The 26,270-nt window shown below is 38.4% G+C and overlaps 1 long non-coding RNA gene across 1 annotated transcript in view; it reads right to left on the bottom strand.

Annotated features, from left to right (window-relative positions):
• LOC103347954 (uncharacterized) overlaps positions 1-25,559 on the bottom strand; it is an 85,328-nt gene extending 59,769 nt beyond the window's left edge. Inside the window, exon 1 of the long non-coding RNA XR_007918530.2 lies at positions 25,481-25,559. This is a non-coding gene — a long non-coding RNA (uncharacterized lncRNA). The remainder of the gene's footprint in view (positions 1-25,480) is intronic.
• Between the last annotated feature and the right edge of the window lie 711 nt (positions 25,560-26,270).

Here is a 26,270-nt window from a genome sequence, read left to right as displayed (position 1 = left end):
AAGACTGACAAATTACACTCCTTACATTAATTTTCAAGTACATTTTTGAAGCACATGCTTCTGATGAAGTATTTTGAATAGTGCTGTGGATGTCAAGGAGACATTTAAAATATCTCACTCATAATTTCTGAAAATCTTCCTCATTCAAAGTTGTCACAGCTTGACAGCTTAGCTCTGTTTTGAGTATATTCTTTTACAATGTACTACAAACTGATTGAAGAGCTGACAAATCTGACTTCACCCAAACAAGAATCTTTAAATATATCTGATTGAAAAGAGTGTTTAATAAAATGCATATACAGATATTACATCTAGCATCCAATTTTGAAAAGTCAAATTACACAATTAAGATCTTTACTGAAAATACACCTCTATCCCCAACTACAAAAATAATCACTTCACTATCTATTGAGACAAAATGTTCAAGTTATTAGAAATAACTGATTAAAGATTCATTTGTCTCTTCTTGTCTAAAGAAAAATCCAGGATTTCATTTCTTGCATGTATTTTTAAACAGAGTTTTATATAACCATTGCACAACTTATTCCATTTATTTGAATCCAATGATTGACCCCACGTTGTACAAACAACTTACAAGAAAGTGAGTAAAAGCAATGAAATGAGATTATTATAAATGTTCTCCAACCCAGACTGGAAAACAAACTTTATGATTATTAAATACAAAAAAAGAATAATAAGGAGAAAAGGGATATATAACTAGATAAAGGGAATGAAATCATGTGATTCAGGAGGCAACCATGAGTTAAGGTTCTTAGTGCAATGGGGTTTCTACTCCAACATCCCTACCATAATAAAGACAAGCTCGTAAAATTCCAATGATATCAGCAAAGCAGAAAGGTTTTCTAAAGAAAGAGCCTTAAGGTTATCTCTCAAAATATTTCTTTTGCTAAAATATGCTTGTTTCCTGCATCCTTTCTTGTATTAAGGCTATATCACTAATAAGGAATAGAAAAAAAGCAAGTCATAGCATAAGGCAAAAATTCCTTCCCAAAAAGGGGAATGAAATAGAGAATTTTTCCAAAGCTTGGGAGAAAGGAAGGAAAAAAATGAAGGAAAGAAACAAAGAGTAGACTGGGAGCATCTTGGTAGCCTACTAGCTCCAGGGGAAAAAAAGCACAGAAAATCCAGATAGAAAATATTGGAACAGAGTACCCCATTTCTTAGGGGTTTAGCTGGACAGACTGCAAGCATCTCACAGAGGTCCAAGTGTTCAGTGTGCTCCACATCCCATATGGCACAAAAGAGAAGGTCTGGAAGATACAAAAATCAAGTATTTTGTGATTTTTCCAGAACCATGTTTTTTTTCTCTCTAGGCCTGTCAGAGAAGAGATCCAATGGTATGAACAAGACTACTCCCTCAGCTTTGTTCCCCAACCACCTACTCTACATACACTCTCACTATTGCAAGTTCTTTGTCCTCCTCTTGAGTAGACCCTATTTAGAGAACATTCATGTGGCCCACATGTTGTCCATAGCAAACATTAATTACCTGTGTGGTCATTATTAGTCACGTAGTTATTTCCTAAATGCATGAAATAACCCTTTTCACCTTTTCTCAAGCTTCCTTAGCTCTCTGACATGAAGGAGTCTCCATACCACAGAAGTCCCAGCTGAAGACTCTCTTAACAGTCATAATGAAGCCCACAGCTCCTAACTGGGCCAGAGGTGAGGGGAAGACAATTCTCCACTCCACATACTTGGTGGACAGGAAATGAATTGGACTGCTAATCTACAGTGGAGATAAAGAATATGTCTGGAATAAAGAAGATGCCCTAGGGTTTGTTTTTTTTTTTTTCCAGTATTATCATGTCCTGTGATTTAAGTAAATGGAAAGCTATAATTCAATCAAGGTAAGATCACTGATAGTCCAGACTCTTCAGGAATTAAGATTTGGGTCACCTGACCATGTAAAGAACTACGAACAGCTAAGATACTTGCTGAAGGCAAGTACAGAATAGGTAATGAAGGAACGTAGTTATAATATCAGCTTTGACCCATAACCAGTTATCAAAAAAAGAACTGGGCTGTGGCATTATGCTGCAGCAGGTTAAGCCAATACCGACGGTTCAGCATCCCATATGGGAGCACTGGTTCAAGCCTGGGCTACTCTGATTTCTATTCAGCTCCCTGTTACTGCACCTAGGAAGGCAATGCTTGGACCCCTACTACCCACATGTGAAACCCAAATAGAGTTCCTGGCTCCTGGCTTTGGCTTAGCCCAGTCTTGTCTGTTGCAGCCATTTGGGGAGTGAAGGAATTGATGGAAGATCTATTTCTTTGTTTTCCCTCTTTCTGTGTGTCACTTTGACTTTCAAATGGATAAAATATATCTTTTTTTTAAAAAAAAGGGAGAATTATAACTATCATAGTGTCATAAGCATTTGTTCCTTACTTTACTATGAATGTGTTTCTATATGTATGTGTGTATGTATTTTCCCTCTCTTGCCCCTTTATCATGTAATTGATATATTGGAATTGTATCATAGAATTCAAGTGATGTTAACTTTACATCACAGTATTTAAGTCACAAACTCTCATGGACATGAGTAAACATCATGGGAAGAGTTGGTGCATTTTTGCTTATATACAGAACAATTTAACAATGAAACATGTAAGTATGACCTTTTGATTGTCTTTGTAGATTAAGGATGATTTAATAAAATTCACATGAGTGTTAAGTTGACAAAGGAGAGAATTTGTGATAGTCAATTTTACGAGTCAACTTGGTTGGGTCATGATGCCCTGATATTTTGTTGAACGTTATTCTGGATGTTTCTTCAAGGTTTTTTTTTTTTTTTAATTGGGAATTACATTCAAATTATGGACTTTGAGTAAAACACGACCCCGTATATAGTGGGTGAACCTCTTCCAACCATTTGAAAGCCTAAGAAAAGGCTGACCTCCTCCAAACCCAAGGAAATTCTCCAGCAGATTGCCTTCAGACTTCATGTGTAATATTGATTCATTCTGGTTTTCCAATATGCTGATATTAAAATTAAACTATAGCTCTTTCTTGATTCTTCAGCCTGCTTTCTTCATCAAATATTTAACTCACACCACAATCCACAAAACTACACTCATGTGAGCAATTCCTTAAAATGAATCTATTCTGTGTGTGTGTGTCTCTCAGTTGTGTTTCTTAGGGGAGATTGTTTTTATGGTTTATTTATTTATTTTTAAAATTTTATTAATATAAAGAAAACAAGTTTCATGTATTTCATAGGTGCAATTATAAGAAGGTAATTCTACTTCCCTCTCATCATCTCTCCCTCTCTCAATCCCTCCTCCTTCCTTTCTTTTTTTCTTTAATTTTGGCAAAAACATAATTTTAATCCACTCTATAATTACAGGGTTTGAGCACCACTAACCATAATACCCAACAAGTAAAAAGTAGAAAGACCACAGTTTTACAGGAGTATAGACAGGGCTAAAAACAACAACCAAATCACAAGATACACATTTCATTCCTATACATTTTTTGTGCTCTGTGTTAGCTACCACATACCAGAAAAAAAAAATGAATGAATCTTAACTAATTACAGATTTAGTAAAACCTCTTAAGAAATTCTTACCAAATCCTCTTTTCAGTATTCTGACCCCTTTCTACAACATTTATTTGAGTGAAGTGTCCCTCTCCCCTTAAATAAGCTACATTTATTGTGGTCCTTGGGTAAGAAACATCTGTTAAATCATTTTACTTTTAAAATTCTACTACAATATTCTAGCATAGGTGTTAATGAGAACAGATAACATGAGAAAAATTGTGTCAAGACAAGGAGATCTCAGAGAGTAAGAACTTCATAATTAGACAACAATGGCGTTTGCTGTGGCAGGTTCCACATGGTGTAGCAGATGTGGCTGGTGCCAGCATCCCGAGGGACCAAACCAAAAATTCATGCACTCTAAGGATAAGCCCAAGAGAAACCATCCTCAAGAGGGATCAAAATTCTGAACTGATTGCATTTATATCTACCAGAGATTATTTTCAGGTAGAGGAGTCCCAGCTAACACGATTAGAAAGATGATTTTTCAAAAAAAAAAAATTTTGTCTGCTTCTGGGGATAAAAAAATAAAAACAGTATGAAATTAGTTTTATAAAACAAATAAAGCAACCTGTTTATTTACATTTAAGTTTTAATTAGAATTTTGGCGGTTCTATTATTTCATGGAGAGAATTCTGAGTAAGTGTAGGTGAAATGATACTTCTTGGCTAGAATAAATTAACCACAATATAAGGTAAGCATGCATACCTCACTGATTCATATGGAATGTGGAACTGCATGGGATACAGAAAGGCAATAAGCACCTAACAATGCAGAAACACCATAATGAATACGAGCTACACATTGCTAAGGACTGAAACATTACCATTAGCCCCTTGTATCTGGAAATGTCTAAATCCTTGGAGAGGACAACTTGTGAGCAAATGTCAGAACTCTAAAGCCATCAAAACTAGATTTTTATGGCAGTATGTGTGTAAATATAACATGAACAAATGCACATACTTATAAAATATTCATTGTATATTCTTGAGGTAAGAGAGAGAGAGAGGTCAAAAAATTCATCTCATTCCTAGTATTAATAGTCCCAAATGTTGATGGGTACTGGAAATTGACATTTGGACACTTCCATATTTTTTTAAAGAAAGATTTATTTTATTTATTTGAAAGAGTTGCAGAGAGAGGTAGAGCCAGAGAGAGAGAGAGGTCTTCCATTCTATTGGTTCACTCCCCAAATGACCATAGTGGCCAAAGCTGAGCTGACCCAAAGCCAGGAGCTTCCTCTGGGTCTCCCATGTGGGTACAGTGGCCCAAGAATTTGGGTCATGCTTTCTCAGGCCATAGCAGAGAGCTGGACTGGAAGAGGAGCAGCCCATATGGGATGCCGGCACTGTAGGCTGGGGTTTTAACCCGCTGCGCCACAACGCCAGCCCCAAACACTTCTAACTTTTAAGCAACCAAGGCTGACAGCTTACAATGGTTGTTCAAAGTACATACTGTGGAGATTTCACATCACAATTTTCATTTATGCGTAGGTTAACAATGGAAAAAATGTGTAGCTTCTCTGTCCCATTTCCTAAGGTGCAAATAAGGATAACAGTACCTATCTGAAAAGGCTGTTAATAAGGATTGGTGAAGAGACTTAATACCTATCAGGCTGCTAGATAATGCCAGGCATATGGTGAGTGCCACATAAAGATTCATTAAATAAAACTAATAAGGTACTACATACTATCACCATGATAAAAAATTATGTAAACTGTGTATTTGTTTTACTTGGACAACATGTAGTGGTTGAGATGTGCACACAGCCGACAAAAATAGAAGTGTGCATAGTTAACAAGTTTGGTAAACTACAAATTTCATTCATTTTTGTTCTAATCCACTCATTTTTATTTTCAATTGTGATTTTTTTAAATTGTTTAACCAATCCTAGAACTACAATTAAAATTGAGGTTCTGGCTCACTTTGAAAAATTTTGGGATAATGTTAAAATAAAGGACTGTTGCAATCTTAAGCTGATATTTAAGAGGAACAGGAAACTGAGAAAAATCAGTATTTCCTAGGCAAACTAAAAACACAGTAGAGCTTCAAGATTCAAATTGCCATCACTTTAACTGAGCTTTAGTTTTTCTCATTTGCCTAAAACCTAAAGTAATTGTAGAGGTAAACTTAAAATATTATAAATACAGCATATAACCAATCAACACTTAAGCCAACCTTCTAGCTACTGTAATAAACAAAAATTGATAAATTAGAATTATTTGTCTAATGAATGTTAGCATTTTTAATTAATGGTTAATTTTTTTGAAGATTTTTTATTTATTTATTTGACACATAGAGTTACAAACAGTGAGAGAGAGACAGAGAAAGGTCTTCCTTCCGCTGGTTCACCCCCTAAATGGCCGCTACAGCCGGAGCCATGCTGATCCGAAGCCAGGACCCAAGTGCCTCTTCCTGGTCTCCCACACGGGGGCAGGTGCCCAAGCACTTGGGCCATCCTCCACTGCCTTCCCGGGCCACAGCAGAGAGCTGGACTGGAAGAGGAGCAACCGGGACTAGAACCTGGTGTCCATATGGGATTCCGGTGCCGCAGGCAGAGGATTAGCCAAGTGAGCCACAGCGCCAGCCCAATTAATGATTAATTTTATTATGTTTATTATATTGTTTTTAATGACAGGGGAAACTCAAACATTTTAATGATTTTTAGAGTTAGAAAAAAGGAACAAGATGCCAAACTCAAAGCTAACCAAAGAAAAAAACTTTTTTAAAGATTTTATTTATTTATTTGAGAGGTAGAGTTACAGACAGTGAGAAGGAGAAACAAAGAGAAATGTCTTCCATCTATTGGTTCACTCCCCAAATGGCTGCAACGGCTGGAGCTGCGCAGATCTGAAGCCAGGAGGCAGAGGCCCAAGGACTTGGGCCATCCCCCACCACTCTCCCAGGCCACAGCAGAGAACTGGATTGGAAGAGTAGCAGCTGGGACTACAACCGGCTCCCAAATGGGATGCCAGCGCCACAAGTGGAGGATTAACCTACTGTGCCACAGCGCTGGCCCTGAAAATTTTTTAATTAACTGTAATATCACATTCTTCCAACATTTCAACATTCAAGTTTACTAAGTCCTGATTTCATTTTTAATTTATTATTCACTACATCTACAGTTCTAATTTTCTAAGCTGGCAAAATTATTTGAAATGCATATAATTTGGCAACATGCTTGTTAACAAGAAAAAAATATTTTTGCAAACAGCAATACAAAAAAAAATAACCACTTAAGGACATATTCACAATAAAGATTCCCAAAGAGTCAGCAGCTTACATCCTTTGTGGGCAAAGTATCTGGTTTTCTATGCAACTTAACCCAGAATTGAGAGATAAGGAATTAAATTTAATGAAGTGGCATCCACCAAAAGTTAATATATGATAGATGAGGTTCTGTGTGAACAGATGACACTGCACACCTGCATTTAGGGAGCGGAGTTTATGTTCATTACTACTTGTAAGCTTCAGAATGTCCCCGTTATTTACACAAAGAAAGCCTCACATCATTAAATCCTCATCATTCTGCCTCTAAATGCACAAAATGCTAAAGAAGGAAATGGGGTTCCAGAGCTTCCTCTTTGGGAGACAGGTTATGATTTTCCTTCTAGAAGACATCTGGGTAGAGTCTGAGAATGCCCTGGACATTTATCTTCAGTTTCCCTCATCTACCCTTTGCCTAGAAAGACCATAGCCTGTTCCCCAGGGGAAACATCCCGCCAAGCATCTGCTTTGACGCATAAACATGTACCTTTTCTCTTGTAACCAAAACAGAGGCAACTTAGATCCATCAATACTCAGAGAATATTCTCTTATCTATCCCTACCTTCAGTCTCAAAAAGGTTTTCTTTTAACCAGCCAATAGCCATACCATTTCTCTTTCTCTGTTACATATCCTTGGGCCTCGCAAAAGGACAGCTTTGATAATAAGGCTAAGTAGTATTTTCTGATCCATCTCTCAGTTTAGCTGATACAGAGAAAATCAAAGATTAAAATGGGACAGAATAGCTTAAGTAAAAAGATTAGACTCTAAAATCAATATGTGTTTGATTTTGTATAAAATGCTTAATCTTGTTTCCTCCTCTGTCAAATTGGACAACAATAATACCTACTTCTCAGATTGTGCTCTGAATATTAAATAAGATCCATTGGGTCATTCATTTCCATACTTTTTGAGGACCTACTCTGCACAGCTACTGTTCTGGATGTTGAGGGCAGCATAGTGAGGAACACCGTCAAAATCTCCACAACACTGAGCCTGCATCTAACTGGAGAGACAAACAAATAAACAAATATGTGTGCACTTCATAGTTAGACAGTGCAGAGAAAAAAAAAAACTGGACAAAGGGCCAGAGAGTAACAAAAGGTGTTACTAAGGATAAATTGGGAGGGGTGATCAAGGAAGGACTCTAATTGAAGATTAATCTGAGTAGAGGCCTATTAAAGTAACAGAAAAAGCACATACATATCTGGAAGAGGGGAATTCTAGAAAGAGAGAAGAGAAAGTGTGAGATATGTCAACATGCTCAGCGTCTTCAAGGAACAATGAGAAGACTGTTGTGGCTGATGTGGGGAGAGGAAGGGAAGGAGATCTGAGAAGTTGGAGGAAAGGTGTGAAGGCAGAGCACAGGGTGCCTGGCACATCTCAGTGCTCATTAAGGCAGCAATCACATTTCATCCGTATATAGAAACAGGTTGGGACTAGGTGATTTCTCTCAATGACATCAACAAGTCTTCTTTAGAAAAAATGCATGCTGAATAGATCATGGCCCTATCACTGTACAACAGTGCTGTCAGTACAATATTTGGGTTCTCACTGACCCTGGGATTTCAGTAAGTGACAATTGTTTTTCCTTTACCCAAGATCCTGTTTATCCTAATGAAGATGCATCATTGGCACTTGCTTCCTATATAGCTGGGAAAGAGCATGGGAATCACAAAGCCCCATCCAGATGGAGGAGCTTAGCAGAACATCTGCCTAGGCTGTCTGTTGCCTCCCTGCCTCCTGCTGCTGTGCTAGCTGCCAGCCATCGCCACAGTTTCTGAGTCAAGGGTCCTCCTTTACCGGTGTTTGCTTGCAATTTTGACTGATTATCTATCTGCCCTGTCATTGCCCACAGCATCCTGCCATCTTTCTTAAAACTGCAGGAAGTTCCTGCCGGAAATATCAGTCCGTAAAAGGACTAAACTCTTTTGGATCTCCAAAATGGAACCTACTAAACGTAGTCATGCCTGAAAACTTCATTTCAGTTGGCATTAGGCAACTAATTCATTGAATCTGTGACATGGACGATCTAGACTGGTCCACATGACATTGAAGAAAGGAGACAGCGACAAAAAACATATTCATCCTTCTCAATCTCTTCTACCATTTCTCTGCCCAAAACACCCTTGCCTCCTGCCTGGATTATTATAATCACCTTTTAACTGATTTAGTCCAAACCACCTCATTCGAAACCATCAATTACCTTATTATCACTAAGCAGTTTTCTAACTGGCCTCTTCCCACTCTAGCTTCTTTTTCTCCAGTTGATTTTTCACTTTGGGCCTGTGTAGTGACATTTTTGAAATACAATTCTGAACATCTGACTTCAGTGTAAAATCGTCCTCTGGTTTATCAAAGCCATTAGAGATTATTTCTTAGAGCTAGACCAAGATTCCTACTGGCAATTTTAAGGTGAGGCATGGTCTAGCCTTTGTCTCCTCTTATCTAACAGCATTTTTTTTTACTGGCTCTTTATTCTCCCATTAGCCTTTTCAATGTTCCTTTCCACCTTGCAAACTTCCTGCTAGAAACTCCTCCAAACTCTATCTCATGACCCCTATTAATCCACCACCCTTCAAAATCCAATGCAAGCATCATTTCCTTACATGTACCTGCCCTGTACTCCCCAGACAACTCAATTCTCACACCTTCCAATTCATTCTATTGCTCCCTCTCATTGACCTTGTTGCTCTTATATGTCACTGGGATCATTTTAATGACCTCCTCCACCCACTCTCATTGGGCTATACTCACCAGGAGGTCAAGGATGCTCTTTGATTTTTCTCACCACCACCAAATCCCAGGGCTTTGTGTCTCCAAAGCTGGAGCTCATTCTGTTGCTTTCTGAACACTTCATCAAAGAATAACTGACCATTTAAATCTAAAAGCTTCTCAAAATAAGATTTTAAAATCTATGCCACTTGATTCATTTTGTGTAGAAAACATATCTGTATTCGTAAACATGAGTTTGAGCAAAGAACTAGGAGCTGAGACACCCATAATAAATGTTCTGAGTGACACCTAATAAAAACAAATATTTTTGAATCCTTTTCTTATCATTGAAGATATATCCAAAAATTTCAATTTTGAACATAAGCAGCAAGGTAAAAATTAAATTGGCCCGCTTTCTGCTTCTGTGAGCTTACTAATATGTCCAGTGAAAATGAACATTTACTTATTTGCATCTGATAAATCCCACCTGTGTTATTGGGTCCTAATTTCACATTTTAAATGAAGTAAAAAGGCAAAGCATGTCTATTTCAATATCATCTGTTCCTTCCAAAAGCAAACTACTTTTATGAGTGTATTTAATAACATGAGCTTAAACTCCTGAGCTTTTAAAGACAGCATATTTCATACTGTGGAAAGAGATAATATCATTTTTGTAGCTTAGTTATATAAATTCACACAAAAAAGTAAGAAGAAAGGGGAGGAAATGCAAACAGATATAGAAATATAAAGCAATACTGAGAAAGCAGTACACTTAGTCATAAATCTTATACCTAGGGCTTCTGTGCAAAAATCATGTTATCCTAATGCAGATTCAGAAAAATTTAGCAGCATTTCTGTGTTTACAAATAACTAGCCCTGCAACTACTACAGCTACATACTAAATTAACAAGGACTTAAAGGTACAAAAAAATGATAAATGGGGGCTGGTATTGTGGTCCAGCGTCCCATTTCAGATTGCTGGTCTGAGTCCCAACTATTCTGCTTCTGATCGACCTTCCCACTAATGTGCCTCAGAAGACAGCAGAAGATGGTCCAAATATTTGGGCCCCTGTCACCTCTGTCCTGCAGGAGCCAGGATGGAGTTCCTGCCTTTCAAATAAATAAATAAATATTTTAAAGGGTAAAATATTGATATTCAAACTTCATAATATCAAAATTACGTAAAATCAGTGACTTTGTTGTTTTTTTTTTCTACAGGTCATAAATAGTTATTGATCATCCATTACATGCTAGGTACTGGGACCTATCTATAGAAAAAAATACCTCAAGTCTCTACCTCCATAAAATTTAGATATTATTAGATAAAAATAATAAGTATAAGCAGTAATATAGTCAGTACACTATGTAACTTGAATGAGTATGATAAATACTATGATAAAGGAAATGTAAAGCGGAACTGGGAGTTCAAGGATGGGAGATTGTAATTTAAATAGGGTAAGATAGTAGACTCCATAAGGGAGGTGACATTTGAACAAAATCTGAAGGAGGTGAGAGTTAGCAACGCATATATTTTGGAAAAGTGCATTTCAGGTAGAGATCAAGACTATATATGTTTTACTTGAGGAACAGTAAAGATTTTGGTGTGGCTGAAATGAAATAAATGAGCCAGAAAAATGTAGCAGAAGAATTTAGAGACATATTAAGTGGCCAGATCATGTGTTCGCATTGTTGGCTAATTGTGGTGAACATTTTTCTTGTGTCATTTGTCTATAGTGTCAGTCCAAGTCTGCCAATTCTGTAACTAGTTTCCTTCTTACTGAATTTTGAGGTCTTTATATATTTTGTATACAAATTCTTTTTTGTACATTTGCCTTGCAAATATTTTTTTCAATTCATAATTGACTTTTGGGGGACAGGTTTTTAATTTTGGTAAAGCCCCATTAATCAGCATTTTCTGGGAATCCTCCTTCTGGAGTTCCACTGAAGTACCCTTTGTTTAACCTCAAGCTATAAAGATTTCTTTTAAAATTTTTATAATTTTAGGGGCCAGCACTGTGGCGCAGCAGGTTAAAGCCCTGGCCTGCAGTGCCAGCATCCAATATGGTCACTGGTTCGAGACCAGCTGCTCCACTCTTGGCTACGGCCTGGGAAAGCAGTGGAAGATGGCCCAAGTCCTTGGGCCCCGGCACCTATGTGGGAGATGCAGGAGAAGCTTCAGGCTCCTGGCTTTGTAATGGCCCAGTTCTGGCCATTGCGGCCATTAGGGGAGTGAACCAGCAGATGGAAGATCTCTCTCACTCTCTCTCTGCCTCTGTCTCTGCCTCTGTAACTCCACCTTTCAAATAAATAAATACACCTTTAAAAAAAAAAAGTGCATTCCAAAGTCAAGGAGACTCCTCATTTATAAAAGAGAAATGAGAGTGAAAGAAAAGAGTTCACAAGAGAGGGTGACTTTGTGAAGGAGTGATTTAAGCCCCTGCTTGGGACACCAGCATCCTGTATCAGAGTGTCAGTTTGAATCCTGGCTGCTCCACTTCTGACCAACTTCCTGCAAATGCACCTGGGAAGGCAGTGGATGATGGCCAGTCCTTAATATAGGAGACTCAGATGGAGTTGCAGGATCCTGGCTTCAGCCTGGCCACACCCAGCTCTTGTGGCTTTTTGGGGATTGAATAAGTAGATAAAAATTCTCTTTCTCTCTGCCTTTAGAGTAAATAAACCTAATAAACCTTTCGGGCCAGCGTTATGGCGTAGCATTTTAAGCCACCACCTGCTATGCCAACATCCCAAATAGGTGCCAGTTGGAGACCCGACTACTCCACTTCCAAGCCAGCTCCCTGCTAACAGCTTGGGAAAGCAAGAGCAAATGACCCAAGTGTACACTACATGGGAGACCCAGAAGAAGCTCTGGGCTCCCAGCTTCAGCCTGGCATAACCCTGGCTCTTGAGGCCACTTGGGGAGTGAATCAGTGGATGGAAGATTTTTCTCTCTCTCCCTCTCTAACTCTGCCTTTTAAATAAATAAAAACAAATCTTTAAAAAAAAAGAAAGAAAGAAATCTTTTTAAAAAGAGCTTACATTTGCCAGCTTTGTGGTATAGTGGGTTAAGCCACTGTCTGCAATGCCAACATCCCATGTGAACTCTGGTTTGAGTCCCAGCTGCTCCACTTCTGATCCAACTCCCTGCTAATGTGCCTGGGAAAGCAACAAAAGATGGCCCAAATATTTGGGCCCCTATCACCCACATGGGAGACCTGGAAGAAGCTCCTGGCCCCTGCTTTGGCCTGGCTCAGTCTTAGCTGTTGCAGCCACTTGGGGAATGAACCAGTGGATGAAGGTCTCTTTCTCCTTCTCTCTCAGTAACTTTGACTTTCAAATAAATAAATTTTTTACCAAATTTAAAAGCAAATGAAAATGCCAGTGCAGATTATTTAATGTTACAACAAATAATAAACCTTTACAAAGGTACAGTGCATTTGCATTTCAGTCATCATGCTGTACACTGGATCCCTAGACTTATTCTTACTGTTCAAGTACAGCTTTGTACTCTTTGGCCTACATTTCTCAATTTCCTCTTTCCCTGTCCATGGTAAGCACCATTCACTTTCTGTTCCTATATGTTAAACTTTTTAAAGATTCCTTTCAAATAAATAAACAATTTTTAAAAAGAGCTTACAGTGTACAAAACTTGAATAACAAAATAAAAAAAGCTCTGAATTGATTTTATCCCAAAATATAAAATAAATATTCAAGGACCCACAAAGGATAGAATAAATTACTGAATAAAATAAATGAGGATAAGTGACAACTCTTCAATATATAAGAAGTTCAAATAATTTATTTGCATTGTCTGCCCTCAATGAGTGTGAATATAATTCCCCCCCCCTTCTTTAAGTGTGGGCTTTGCCTTAACGACTTCCCTCCAAAGAGTAAAGCGTAGAGAGGTGGGGAAAAGGTGCCACTTCGTAGTACAGAAACCTGAGGAACACTGTGGTGAGAACTCAAAGTCAACATCAACAATGATCAGGCATTTTGTTAGTGTGTGCCCTCAAAATGATGAGTTAAAATGACATGTTGGGGCCAGCTTTGTGGTGTGGCAGGTAAAGCCACTGCCTTCAATGCCAGCATCCCATATGGTTGCCAATTTGAGTCCCAGCTGCTCCACTTCTGTTCCAGCTCCCTGCTAGTGTGACTAGGAAAACTGCAGAAGATGGCCCAAGTACTTAGGTCCCTGCCACCCATGTGGAAGACCAAGATGAAGCGCCTGACTCTTGCCTGGCTCAGCCTTGTCCATTGTGGCCACTTCAGCAGTGAACTTGCAGATGTAAGACCTGTCTATCTCTCCTTCTGTCTTTGTAAGTCTTTCAAATAAATAAATATTTTTTTAAATGACATTTTACCTCTAAGGTTCTCTTCCTAAAGGAACATAACCCAAATCTTGCCACTATAAAATCGCAGAAATCCAAACTGAGGGCATTATACTAAATATATAACCAGAACTCTTCAAAAACTGTTAAGGCCATTTAAAAAAGCAGGGAAGTTTGAGAAATTGTTTCAGTAATCAAAATGTTGAGAGATGAAAATTAAATTTAATGTGTCATGGATGGGATCCTAGAACAGAAAAGTGATATTAGGTAAAAGCTAAAGAAATCTGAAAAGTGTAGACATTAGTTAATACTAATGGGTTAGTATTGATTCACTAATTTTTGTACCATACCACTGTGAAATGCTAAAAATAAAAAGCATAAGACATAATGAAAATTTTGTATGATATTCTCAATATTATTATACAACATAATTTATTTTAAAATAAAATGATTCAAGTGCAAATAAACCAAATTGTCATAATTGTTTGTTTATTTCTAGAATTTACCCTGTTCCACTGATATCCGTATAGGTCTTTGGCAATCCTACACTATTTTGAATACTACGACTTTATGTATGTTTTAAAATGTATAGTTTTGACTTCTCTAAGTTCATTCTTAATTCTCAACATGCAACTATTTCAGTTCCTTGCCTTCCCATATAAATTTTAGACTCAGGCAATATCTAGAAATATCAATATCAGTCAATATCCAGAAAAATCTTTCTGAGATTTTTTTTACTGAAGTTGTTTTAAATCCAGAGATATATTTGAGAAAAAGTTAAATCTTCACTATGCTGGGCCTTCCTATTTATGAATACAGTTTTTTTACTTTATTTAAATCATCTTAGATTTCTTTCAGCAGCATCTGAACTTCCAGAATAAAGTTCCTTAACATACCATGTTATATCTTTCCTAGGTTATATTTTGGGAGATACTTTCCCTGGATTTTTTACTTGTCTTTTATAATTTGGTTTATCATTAAACCGTGATAATATTAGGGAATCTAACTTATTTCTAAAGTGCTGGTCCAGTACCCTGTGACTTTGGGAACTAATTTACTAGTGCTAGGAGTTTCTGTTTGGCTTATTTGGGTTATTGTTTGTAAATGTCCTGAAATTTGGAATTCTTTGTGTAGACAATTACGTTGTCTACAAATAAGGACAGTTTGGTTTCTTCTGTTGTAATACATGTCTTTTAGTCTCTGTATTGTCTTTTGTACTAACTAGGCTTTCTAGTAGAGTCTTGAATTAGAGTGGTAGGATAGAAAAGAATTTCCTTGTTTCTGAACTTCAGGGAGAAAAAGCCTTTGTGATTAAAGATATGATTTGGGCTATAGTTTTTGTTTGTGTAGCTATACAACACTAGTTTACAGAAATTCTCTTCTATTCTTAACTTTTGAGGTGTTACCATAAATGGATATTGAATTTTAGCAAATAAAATCAGATAAACTTTCTTCTTTATAGTGTCGGTGTATTAAGTTAAGTTTTAGATAATAGCCAGATTTATATACCCACTATAGGACTCAAGCCATCATATTGTATTTTTTTCTATACATAATAGATCCCATTTGGTAATAATTTATGGGCAACTTTTGCTTTTCTGTTCATGGTGGATTCAGTTTTATTGCTTTCAAATTTTCTTTCCCTATATGTTCTTTCTCTGGTTTTCACATCAGAATAAATCTACATAAATAATATGAGATGGGAAATATTCTTTGCTGGAAGAAATTGAATATAATTTGTGTTAATTCTTCTTCAAATGTTTGCAAGAATTCACCAGTGAAATCACCTGGGTTTGCAGATTTCTTTTACAGACTATTTTTAATTATGAATTTGATTTTAATACCAATAGGACATTTCCAATTACCTGATTTATCTTCAGTGAGCTTTGGTAATTGGCATTGCAAGGAATTCATATGTTTTATCTGCTGTTGAATTTGTGTGCATTAAGTGGTTTATAAGATTATTTCATTATCGGCCGGCGCCGCGCCTCAATAGGCTAATCCTCCACCTTGTGGCGCCAGCACACCGGGTTCTAGTCCCGGTCGGGGCACTGGATTCTGTCCCGGTTGCCCCTCTTCCAGTCTAGCTCTCTGCTGTGGCCCGGGAGTGCAGTGCAGGATGGCCCAAGTGCTTGGGTCCTGCACCGGCTTGGGAGACCAGGAGAAGCACCTGGCTCTGCCTGTCAAAAAAAAAAATTAAAAAAAAAAAAGATTACTTCATTATCTTTGAAATGTCAGTGAAGTCTGTAATCTTATCTACTTATTTATTCTTTTTATTTTAATTTTTATTTACATAATGTGAGAAAATTTTGTGTATTTTGTATATACAGATTTAAGAGCATAATGATACTTCTCACTCTATCCTCTCTCCCCACTCATGCTCCTACCATCCCTCCTCCTTCCTTTCTTATTCTTACTTCTAATTTTTACAATGGCATGCTTTCAGTTTATTTCACTTATTTATTATTGATATTGGTAATTGTGTCTTTTATCTTTTTTTTTTTTTTTTTGATAGGCAGAGTTAGCCAGTGAGAGACAGAGAGAAAGGTCTTCCTTCCGTTGGTTCATCCCCCAAATGGCCACTACTGCCGGCGTGCTGCACCTATCCGAAGCCAGGAGCCAGGTGCTTCCTCCTGGTCTCCCATGCAGGTGCAGGGCCCCAAGCAGTTGGGCCATCCTCCACTGCACTCCCTGGCCACAGCAGAGAGCTGGGCTGGAAGAGGAGCAACTGGGACAGAACTGGTGCCCCAACCGGGACTAGAACCCAGAGTGCCGGCACAGCAGGCAGATGATTAGCCTAGTGAGCCGCGGCGCCGGTCCTTTTATATTTTTTATTCCATTTCTGGTCAGTCTTTTTAGCAATATTTGGATATTTCAGACACTTTTCAAATTTCCAACAATGAATATTTGTCATTTAAAATTATAGAACATTGTATATATTGGAATTCCATTTTAATTTTAAATCTTGTTTCTACATTTAAGTTGTGGATAATAATGCCTAGATTGGTAGGTTGATAAAAGGATTAAAAGTGATAATGTACATAGACATGCTGGACAATCTATATTCATATGTAAGCTATTGGGACTAGAAGATAAGCAAAGGAAATCAGATGTGCAATTGAACTAGAGAAATATAATTATTCTCCAACAACGAATAAGTTACAGACTTAAAAGATGAACATAAATGTTAAAACATGTTTTCCCATAACATTTAGAATATGGATGTCCACAATTAGACATGTGATATCTAATTATTTAAAATTTTTAATCACTTATCACAACTAAAAATTCAAAATTTGCACATACAGGAATAAAAAAGAAAGGTAGATGAGCAATTTTTCATAGTTTCTGAAGTATTAAGTATAGTTATTTGAAGACTGGCCACCTAAACTAAATCCTACAGTATAGCTATTTGGGGTATGTGTGTGTGTGTGTTTGTGTGTGTGTATAAATAAGTTCCCAAGTAGATTATTGATGGATCTAGAACATGCTAGCATATTTGTTCTACATTTTAAATTAATCAAAACATAACTAATATAAACCTGTGCTAAAAAAAGAGATGTCAGATTATACAAAGAGTCTATAAAAGTTTATGGGAAACACATATTATGGAAAAATGATACATGGATTTCAAAATTTCTGTAGCAACTTTTCCCCATGAATTTCTGAGGTGTATTATTATACTTTAAACCTCAACTTTCATGTTAACATAAGAGTTTAGGAGCAGATTGGAAGGTAGGGAAAGGGAATTATATTTTCCTTTAAAGCACTTAAAGTGGGTTGCTAAAACATAAACTTCGTTACTATTTCTATCCCACAAAAAAGATTTGCTAAATTCCCTCCCTTTGAAATTTGGAAGCACTCTACCTGGCATTTGCAAGATGCCATTTTATGAAGATAGTGATCTCCTAAATACTGAGCTAACAGAGCCCCATGAATAGCAAAATAGGAATGAGGCCGGGAAAAGACAAGATGAAAAGAACTCCAATTGTAGGAGAAAGAAGAGCATTAGATGAAGCCAAAACATTCAGCCATGATTTATGCAATACCCAAGTACTAACTCTCAAGCCAACAGCATACTTCCAGGCTGTATGCAACCACCAAATTACCATAAATTAAGCTCAGGCAAAAATAAGGCCATAAAATGGACACTTTACAGTGGCTATTGACTACGATGTTCAGTTTGTACTAAATCTTCTTAAACATCGTTACTTTGTCAACTGAATTAGTAATTGGTGTCTTCTTGGGAGGGAAATATATAAGGTTTCAAACTCTGTATATATTACTCACCACAATTAAAGTCACTCGCAGTAAGAAGCTGCTATCTATATGCATCAGACTAATTATTTTGTGCTTTTTTACTAAGATAATGGGACACTGCTGCCAGTGGGCAAATTCTGATCATACATTATATCACACTTCCTAGCAATTTTGATGAAAACTACAGGTGGAGACAGATTATAATGGGAACATCTAATTGAAATTCATCTCCATTTTGCTTCAGATGGAAGACATGCTGCTTGAGCCCTGAAACAAATTCAATTTCATTCAAATTGAATGCAGATTTTTCAGGCAAAACTAAATTCAAAAAATATATATATATTTCAAAAGTCCTAAGAGAGAGACATAGGAGTATCACAAACGTTGACCACTTGGGTATATTAGAGTTGCTTTTCAAGACTGGAAGAGAGAACTAAACTCCCATCAAAGGCCATTGTGTTTCTTATAATCTATTCCACTGGGAGTGAGCAACTCCAATCCTTTACAAAGTCTATGGGGAATACTATGCAATCCATTAATAATTTCCCTACTACTCCATAGTCAGGTCTCTTCATTGATGTGTAGATAACTACTGTCTCCTTCAATGTTCTGCCTTTTGGCATCATCTCCTAGGGTAGAAGAAAGATATTTTCCACTGATAAATTGAGAAGGAAACCATGTCTTCCTGAGCCAAAACAGAATGTACGCACATATACTTTTGCATACACATACACAAACAAAAACTCAGGCATTCATTCACATATACACTCATATACATTCATACACAAATGTGCATGAACATTCATATATGATGGCACTTTTAAAAGTTCATGGAAATGGAATTAAAAGATAAGTTTACTTTGATGTAAAAAATTCAGAAATCCATGCATACATTAAGTCTTCAAAAAGTTCATGGAATATGCATGAGGAAATTATGCATACATTTCAATTCTTGCACGAAAATAACCTTTTAATTACATTTTATAAAAAATGTTTGAAGTACCCTCATGTAGTAGCAATGTATGTGTATATGTACATGTCTCTGTGTGTTTATGATGTGTACATATCCCTCCATGACTAGAAACCAGACTAATCCCTAACTGGCAATAAGATTAGTCAATGGTTAGCAAAGCACCAAATAAGTATTCAATAAAATATTACTTATAATGAAAATTATCTAAGTTATTTCTACTAAACAATAGATAATATGCTTCTTTTTAAGATTTTATTTATTTGTGAGGCAGAGTTAGAGACACGGAGAGGGAGAGACAGAGAGAAAAGTCTTCCATCTGCTGGTCTACTCCTGAAATGGTTGTGATGGCCGGAACTGAGCTGATATGAAGCTAGGAGCCAAAAGCTTCTTCTGGGTCTCCCTTGCACAAGCAGGGGACCAAGCATTTGGGCCACCTTCCACTGCTTTCCCAGGCCATGAGCAGAGAGCTGAATTGGAAGAGGAGCAGCTGGGACATGAACAGAGCGCATACGGGATGCCAGCACTACAGGCGGAAGCTTAGCCTACTACACCATAGCACCAGCCCCAATAATATACTTCTTGGAAACAGTTGATTCTCTCACTAATTCAGTCATTCATTCCTCCAATATTTCACGAACACTGTATACTACATGCTAAGACCGATGCCAGAGACACAGCAACAAACCCAACACTCTCAGCCTTCAAATAAGCTTTCATTCTTGTAGGTAATAGACAACAAGGTAATTACATCAGATGGTGATATGTGCTACCAAAAAAAAAAAAAAAGCTATAGTGAAAAGTTATGGTAGACCTCTCTTACAGGGTCATATTTTAGCAAAGACAGAATAAAATGAGAGAATAAGCTAGGGCTATAACTGGGAAAGGGCATTCTAGGCAGAAAGAATGGGAGTTGCAAAGGCTGGAAGGGAGAAACATGTTGTAGCTGAAATGATTGGTATTTACTGTACCAGGCTGAGTCCCAATCTCTTATTCTTCACCATATTTGAACTTTACCATGTTTTCACAAGCTGGCTACTTTACATTTTATGGCTCGGTCCCCTGGCATATAGAGGGTAACTTTGTCTTTTTTTATTGATAAAGTATTGAGAATATTCAATGCTTTCCTAAACAGGAAAAAAAATAGCAAGTCCAAGTTTTCTTTGAAGATATGTTCCATTGAGTGAAATTGACACTAAGTAAGTAAAGAAATTAATAAGACAATTTTAGAAAATGTCAAGTTCTATCACAAATTAACCATGGTAACATGGTAAAGTCATGTGAGGGAAACTTGACATAGAATGGTTGAGAATATCCTGTGCACAGAGGGATATTTGAACACAGCAAGAACTCACAGATGAGATAAAACCAGCCAGGACATTATGGGAAAAAAGAGATTTCTGTTAAGAAGAAACAGCAAGCTCAAATGCCCAGAGGCAAGAGAAAAGATTGGCCTTATTTGAGGAATACAAAGAAATTCCTGGGGCCTGTGACTACCTAACTAGGAAACTGAGAAGCTAAAAGCAGAATCCTGAGAGCTGGCTCCAAAGTCTGGCTTCTCAACCACCATACAGTTTTTTTTCCTAATTTTCTTGACTTGCATACATTTATTATACGCTGCATAAAGCCAAGGTTGGTCATCTCACACACCACGCCCATCCCACTGAAGCAATCAGTGTGGATTTATTTCCTTATCTTTCTTTAGTTCATATAGACCCACCAAGCTCCCTATTCTCTATGGAAGAAGTTAAAATTTGCTGTTTGATACACATTTTTTCGTGTGTGTGTATGTGTGTGTCTTGCTGTGTGTGTGTGTCTTGACATGTACTCAAATTTTCCTACTGCTGTTTCCCATAGAATGGCAGAGAACCCCAGCCTCATGGTAATCACAGGACAAGCAGAATTTAAACATCAAATAGAATACTTTTTTAAGGATTTCTTTTATTTGAAAGATAGTTCCATATGGAATATGTGTTATAGCTGTCCCAAGCAGCAGCTTAACCTGCTATACCACATCTACCCCACTGATTAGCCCTAAACCAGTTCTAGAAGTGTCAAAGTCCTGAGGAACTTAGACATACTGAAAAGGAAAAAAAAAAAATTTGAGGACAGATTTTGTGTATAAATTTTTTGAAGACATAAGAAACACAAAGTAAAGAGAAAAGGGTAAAATTTATAAAAAATTCAGAGTAGGTAAAGCTAGCATGCCTTGACCTCTTGGCTATCTGCCAGATTTCTAAGCTCCCTAGACACATTAACTCCCAAATATAATCCTCCCATCACAGCTATGAAGAAGGCTCCACTTTTATCTCCCTTGCAGATGAGGAAACCGAAGCACACAAAGATAAAAGTGCATTGGCCCAAATCACAATACAATTCAGTGGTAAAGATTCCAAACTAAGAAGACTGAATAAAGAGCTGACTCCAGTCCCAGCTTTGCTCTAATGCAAAACAGAAACTATGAAACAGTGAGAAAAGAGCCCCAGGAATAAATGCCAACTTCACAATTCCACTGAGGATCTTTCCTGACCCACAAAGCAGTTTCTGTCTGTAAGGGCATGGTGACCTTATTTAAAGGGGAAAGAAAACCTGGAAGAAAATTTTACTGTAATTACTTTTCATTTTCTGATTTGCCAAGATAAATTACCTGAATCAATGTCTTTAGCTCTTGAACTCTCCAAGAACAATGAGTACCAATAACTCAACCTCACTGACAAAATGCAGGACACAAAATGCTTTGGCTTGCATTCTCATTTACTCTTCACAAAGTATTTATGAGATAGGAACTACAATTCTTGCATTTTTTTGCATAAGTAGAAACTGAGAAACCAAGAAGGTAACTGGATGCCTAAAGTCATATCGTTAGCAGATAGCAGTTGAGTACTTCGAATACTGGTAATGTCTCTCCAGGATTTCTGCTCCTAACTAGTACTGCACACTGTATCGTGTAATACTCAGGACTCAGTTGTCTACCAAGTGCAGATGAGCAGGTGTCTTGATGAACAGCTGATATGGAAGACTTTGTCTTTTAGCTGTCTGTTTCTGATCTGAAGGGGAACTATAACTACCAGTAACTTCTTCGCTGGAGCATTAATATAGAAGCTACAGATAGGGCCGGCGCTGCGGCTCAATAGGCTAATCCTCCACCTAGCAGCACCGGCACACCGGGTTCTAGTCCCGGTCAGGGCACCGGATTCTGTCCCGGTTGCCCCTCTTCCAGGCCAGCTCTCTGCTGTGGCCAGGGAGTGCAGTGGAGGATGGCCCAAGTGCTTGAGCCCTGCACCCCATGGGAGACCAGGAGAAGTACCTGGCTCCTGCCTTTGGATCAGCGCGGTGCACAGGCCGCAGCTCGCCGGCCACGGCAGCCATTGGAGAGTGAACCAACGGCAAAAGGAAGACCTTTCTCTCTCTCTCTCACTATCCATTCTTCCTGTCAAAAGAATAAATAAATAAAAAAGAAGCTACAGATAAATGCCCAGGGACTCCAAGGATAATTTCTGGAAAGGTTCTTTCACTTGCTCTCTCTCTCTCTCTCTCTCTCTATATATATATATATATATAAAATTTATTTGACAGGTAGAGTTTACAGAAAGTGAAAGAGAGACAGAGAGAAAGGTCTTCCTTCGTTGGTTCATTCCCCAAATGGCCGCCGCGGCCAGCGCTGCGAGAATCCGAAGCCAGGAGCCAGGTGCTTCTTCCTGGTCTCCCATGTGGGTGCAGGGGCCCAAGCACTTGGGCCATCCTCCACTGCCTTCCCAGGCACAGCAGGGAGCTAGCTAGACTGGAAGAGGAACAACCGGGACTAGAAACTGGTGCCCATATGGGATGCCGGTGCCGCAGGCGGAGGATCAACCTAGTGAGCCACGGCGCCGGCCCTCACTTGCTATGTTTTAAGACTTGCTCATATCTTCACACACAACATCCTAAAATCAAAGTAATCCTATCCTTCTGATGTGGAGCTTTAATTACGAATGACCATTAAAAGTATGCTTTCAATACAGTGAAAGAAATGTATAAAATAAAACCAAAACAGAGTATTACAACCAAATGGAATATTTTAGATGGAAGCTATGTGATTTCTTTAAAAAAATTGTTAAGAATAGCCAGCATGAAGACCATATTGGTTACAAATATAAAGAGGTTCCTGGAAAGTATAAATAATTTCATAGATACAGAATGATGGATCTATAATTACTTAGCAAGAAAGAATAGACTAACCTACCAATACGTCGCTAAATTTAAAGTTGACAGCTAAGCAGAATATTATGATCTTACAAAATATTCTGCTTCCAGCCCTTGCCAAGCCCAGAAATATGAACTAGCTGGTCCATGAGCACAACACAAAAAGGTAATTCTGGGGCCGGTGCTGTGGCGTAGCGGGTAAAGCTGCTGCCTGCAGTGACGGCATCCCATATGGGCACCGGTTCAAGTTCCTGCTCCACTTCTGATCCAGCTCTCTGCTGTGGCCTGGGAAAGCAGTAGAAGTTGGCCCAGGTTGGGCCTCTTCACCAACATGGGAGATCTGGAAGAAGCTCCTGGCTCCTGGCTTCGGATGGGTGCAGCTCTGGCTGTTTCGGCCAATTGGGGAGTGAAGCAGTGGATGGAAGACCTCTCTCTCTCTCTCTCTCTCTCTCTCTCTCTCTCTCTCTCCTTCTCTCTCTGCCTCTCTTCTCTCTGTGTAACTCTTTCAACTCTTTCAAATAAATAAATAAATCTTTAAAAAACAAAGATAATTCTAAGAGACGTCACCCTTGCCCTTGAAGAGGTCACAGTCTACATGATGAAACTATAGAGGCCATTTTACACTGAGAAAAGAAGCATGTCTGTAGAATGAAACATACCAGCATAGCAGCTGTCCAAAAGTTGGCACAAAAATGCTTAACTAGAAAAGGTTTCATTTGGTCTCCAGGTACGTTCACCAGACTTCTCTACCCTGTTTGCATTTCAAGAGCCTGACCTTTATGGATCACATCAATTGGGCTCCCTGGTCTTTGGATTTGGCCAATGAAAACACTGGCAAGAGGTTTAAAGTCACAGGAGAGATGTGTTGGGTCATTTATTCTCCTATTTTCCTCACTGCTGGATGATAGATTGGCAGTCGTTTTCCACAGTCTTCTTACACCTCAAGTTTCACCCGGTTCTAATAACCACTCCTTCCACCGATAATTGTTTGCCACTGTTGCTAGCCCTGGGTACTTCATCATTTTGAATAGCTTCCCTTAAACTTGTTTATACCTTTGAGAACAAGCCATTATTAAAATATCTTTAGTAACTCTTAGTTTACCATCAGTTTCCTGTTTCCCAACTGACACATAATGATGTCCAGCCTTGCTTTGTAATCACTGTGGAACATTTAAAAAATATGCATTCTCAGATCCCAAGACTTAATCTAAATCTCTATGCTTGGAGTTAAGCAATATGTAACGTTAACTGAGAACCCAGGTGATTCTGCTGTAGCCAACCTGGCAGCTATGCCCAAAACAGCATTTGGAAACCACTGCTCTTGCAGACCCTACCATGCCAAACTGAAGCATTTGAAAACGGACATAATGCTTCCAGGATACAAACCCAGCTATGCCTCAGTGTAACACCAGAGCAACCAGCACTCAGAAAAAGAAGTGGATTCTCCTGGGGACGTTCAAAGCTGAGGAAAACAAGCATACGGTGTGTGGTGATAGGCTATGCTCCTGAGCACATTAACTAAATGCTCAACTACCCCTTTCACATTTGATTAAACCCTCAATTGAAAATCACTTTTCAACCATTTTACAGGAAAAAAAAATCCATTCCCATCTCCATCTGGTGCCAAAATTAGCAAAGTGGAAAATGCCGACCGGCTTAGGCCTGCCCAACTTCAGCTTAGAATGGGCACTAGAACACCCAGTACCTTTCAGCCTCAGGGACATGAGGCCTGTTTATTCCCTAAGACCACGGGCCTCCGGTTGGACCAGAAGATAAACAGAATCAAGTGCCCAACTCGCTCCAGTCTCCGCGGATCCACTCCCCATTCGGAAGCCGAAGGCATCAGGAGATGGGCTAAGCTGACCATCTGTTCCTCTCTCCAATAATATGTAATTAAGTAATTTATTTATTCAGCACTTGAACCCCCTCCCCTCTCCTCCCATTAGTCAGGGATGATTATGCCAGACCCAGCTGTAGTTAACATATTGCACACTCAGGCGAGCACGGTGCTACAAAGCACTCTGCTAGCCTCCTGGCTATCACCACCTCTCACACCCAACCACAGGAGTGACTGCGTGAAGCTTGCGGCTCTGCTGCTTTGCTTTCTTCCCCAATGATTAGGCGGCACTCTCCTGCTGTGCACTAAACCATTTACTGTGCATATTTAATTCATTTGTTCAAAGATGAATTTACCCACATCGTCTGATCACTTCCACCAGGCCAACTCTCCGGCTCCGCAGCGCCAATGGATTTTTCCCATCTGGCAAATTTTATCTACAATATAAACAAACGTAAGTGTACACAGAGCCTGACATGTGTCTATAGAACAACAGGATTGATTTCATAAGCCTCAGGCAAAATATAAGAGTTGAAACTATGATTACATATAGCATATGTGAAGTTTTGCATATCACATGTAATGTTTTACATATCACATCTGTTCCTGTGGCCTGAGCAGTAAGTAGTCTCCTGTCTTCTGGCAATGGCTTTTTAACTTTTAAAGGAGAACCAACACTCTATACTCTGTATCCCTGCAGTTTGGATGGATCTGGCATGATCCACGGTTGAGTTTATGACCCTGAACAGCCCATTGAATGTAAATTCTAGATATCACTGAAAACAACAACAACAACAACAACAAAAAACCAGTGAAGCTCATTTCACCAAGGTTCTGAGAAGACAGCATGGTAGCCAGAACTGCCAGTGATCTAGTTGGCATTTTACCATTAGCTTACTGTACAAAATCAACGTCCAGAGATAGAGAGATCAAATTTTGAGTAAACAAGTCACTACTTGAATGCCTGGATCCAGTTACCTTTTTTCTGGACTTCTCTGTTAATGTGAATTAACAAATTCCTTGGACTGTTTAAGTTATTCAGTTATTTTTTGACACTTGCAAATATAAAAATTGTTGATAATATTGTTCCCTTATTTTAAGTATGATAAAGCAATGTAAAACCTCAAAAGCCAGTCAAACTCAGATTTGG

The sequence above is a fragment of the Oryctolagus cuniculus genome, chromosome 6 (assembly GCF_964237555.1).
Source record: "Oryctolagus cuniculus chromosome 6, mOryCun1.1, whole genome shotgun sequence".
Taxonomy (NCBI): Eukaryota; Metazoa; Chordata; class Mammalia; order Lagomorpha; family Leporidae; genus Oryctolagus; species Oryctolagus cuniculus.
The sequence above is the reverse complement of the archived record's forward strand: the minus strand, read 5'-3'. Positions and strand labels throughout refer to the sequence as shown.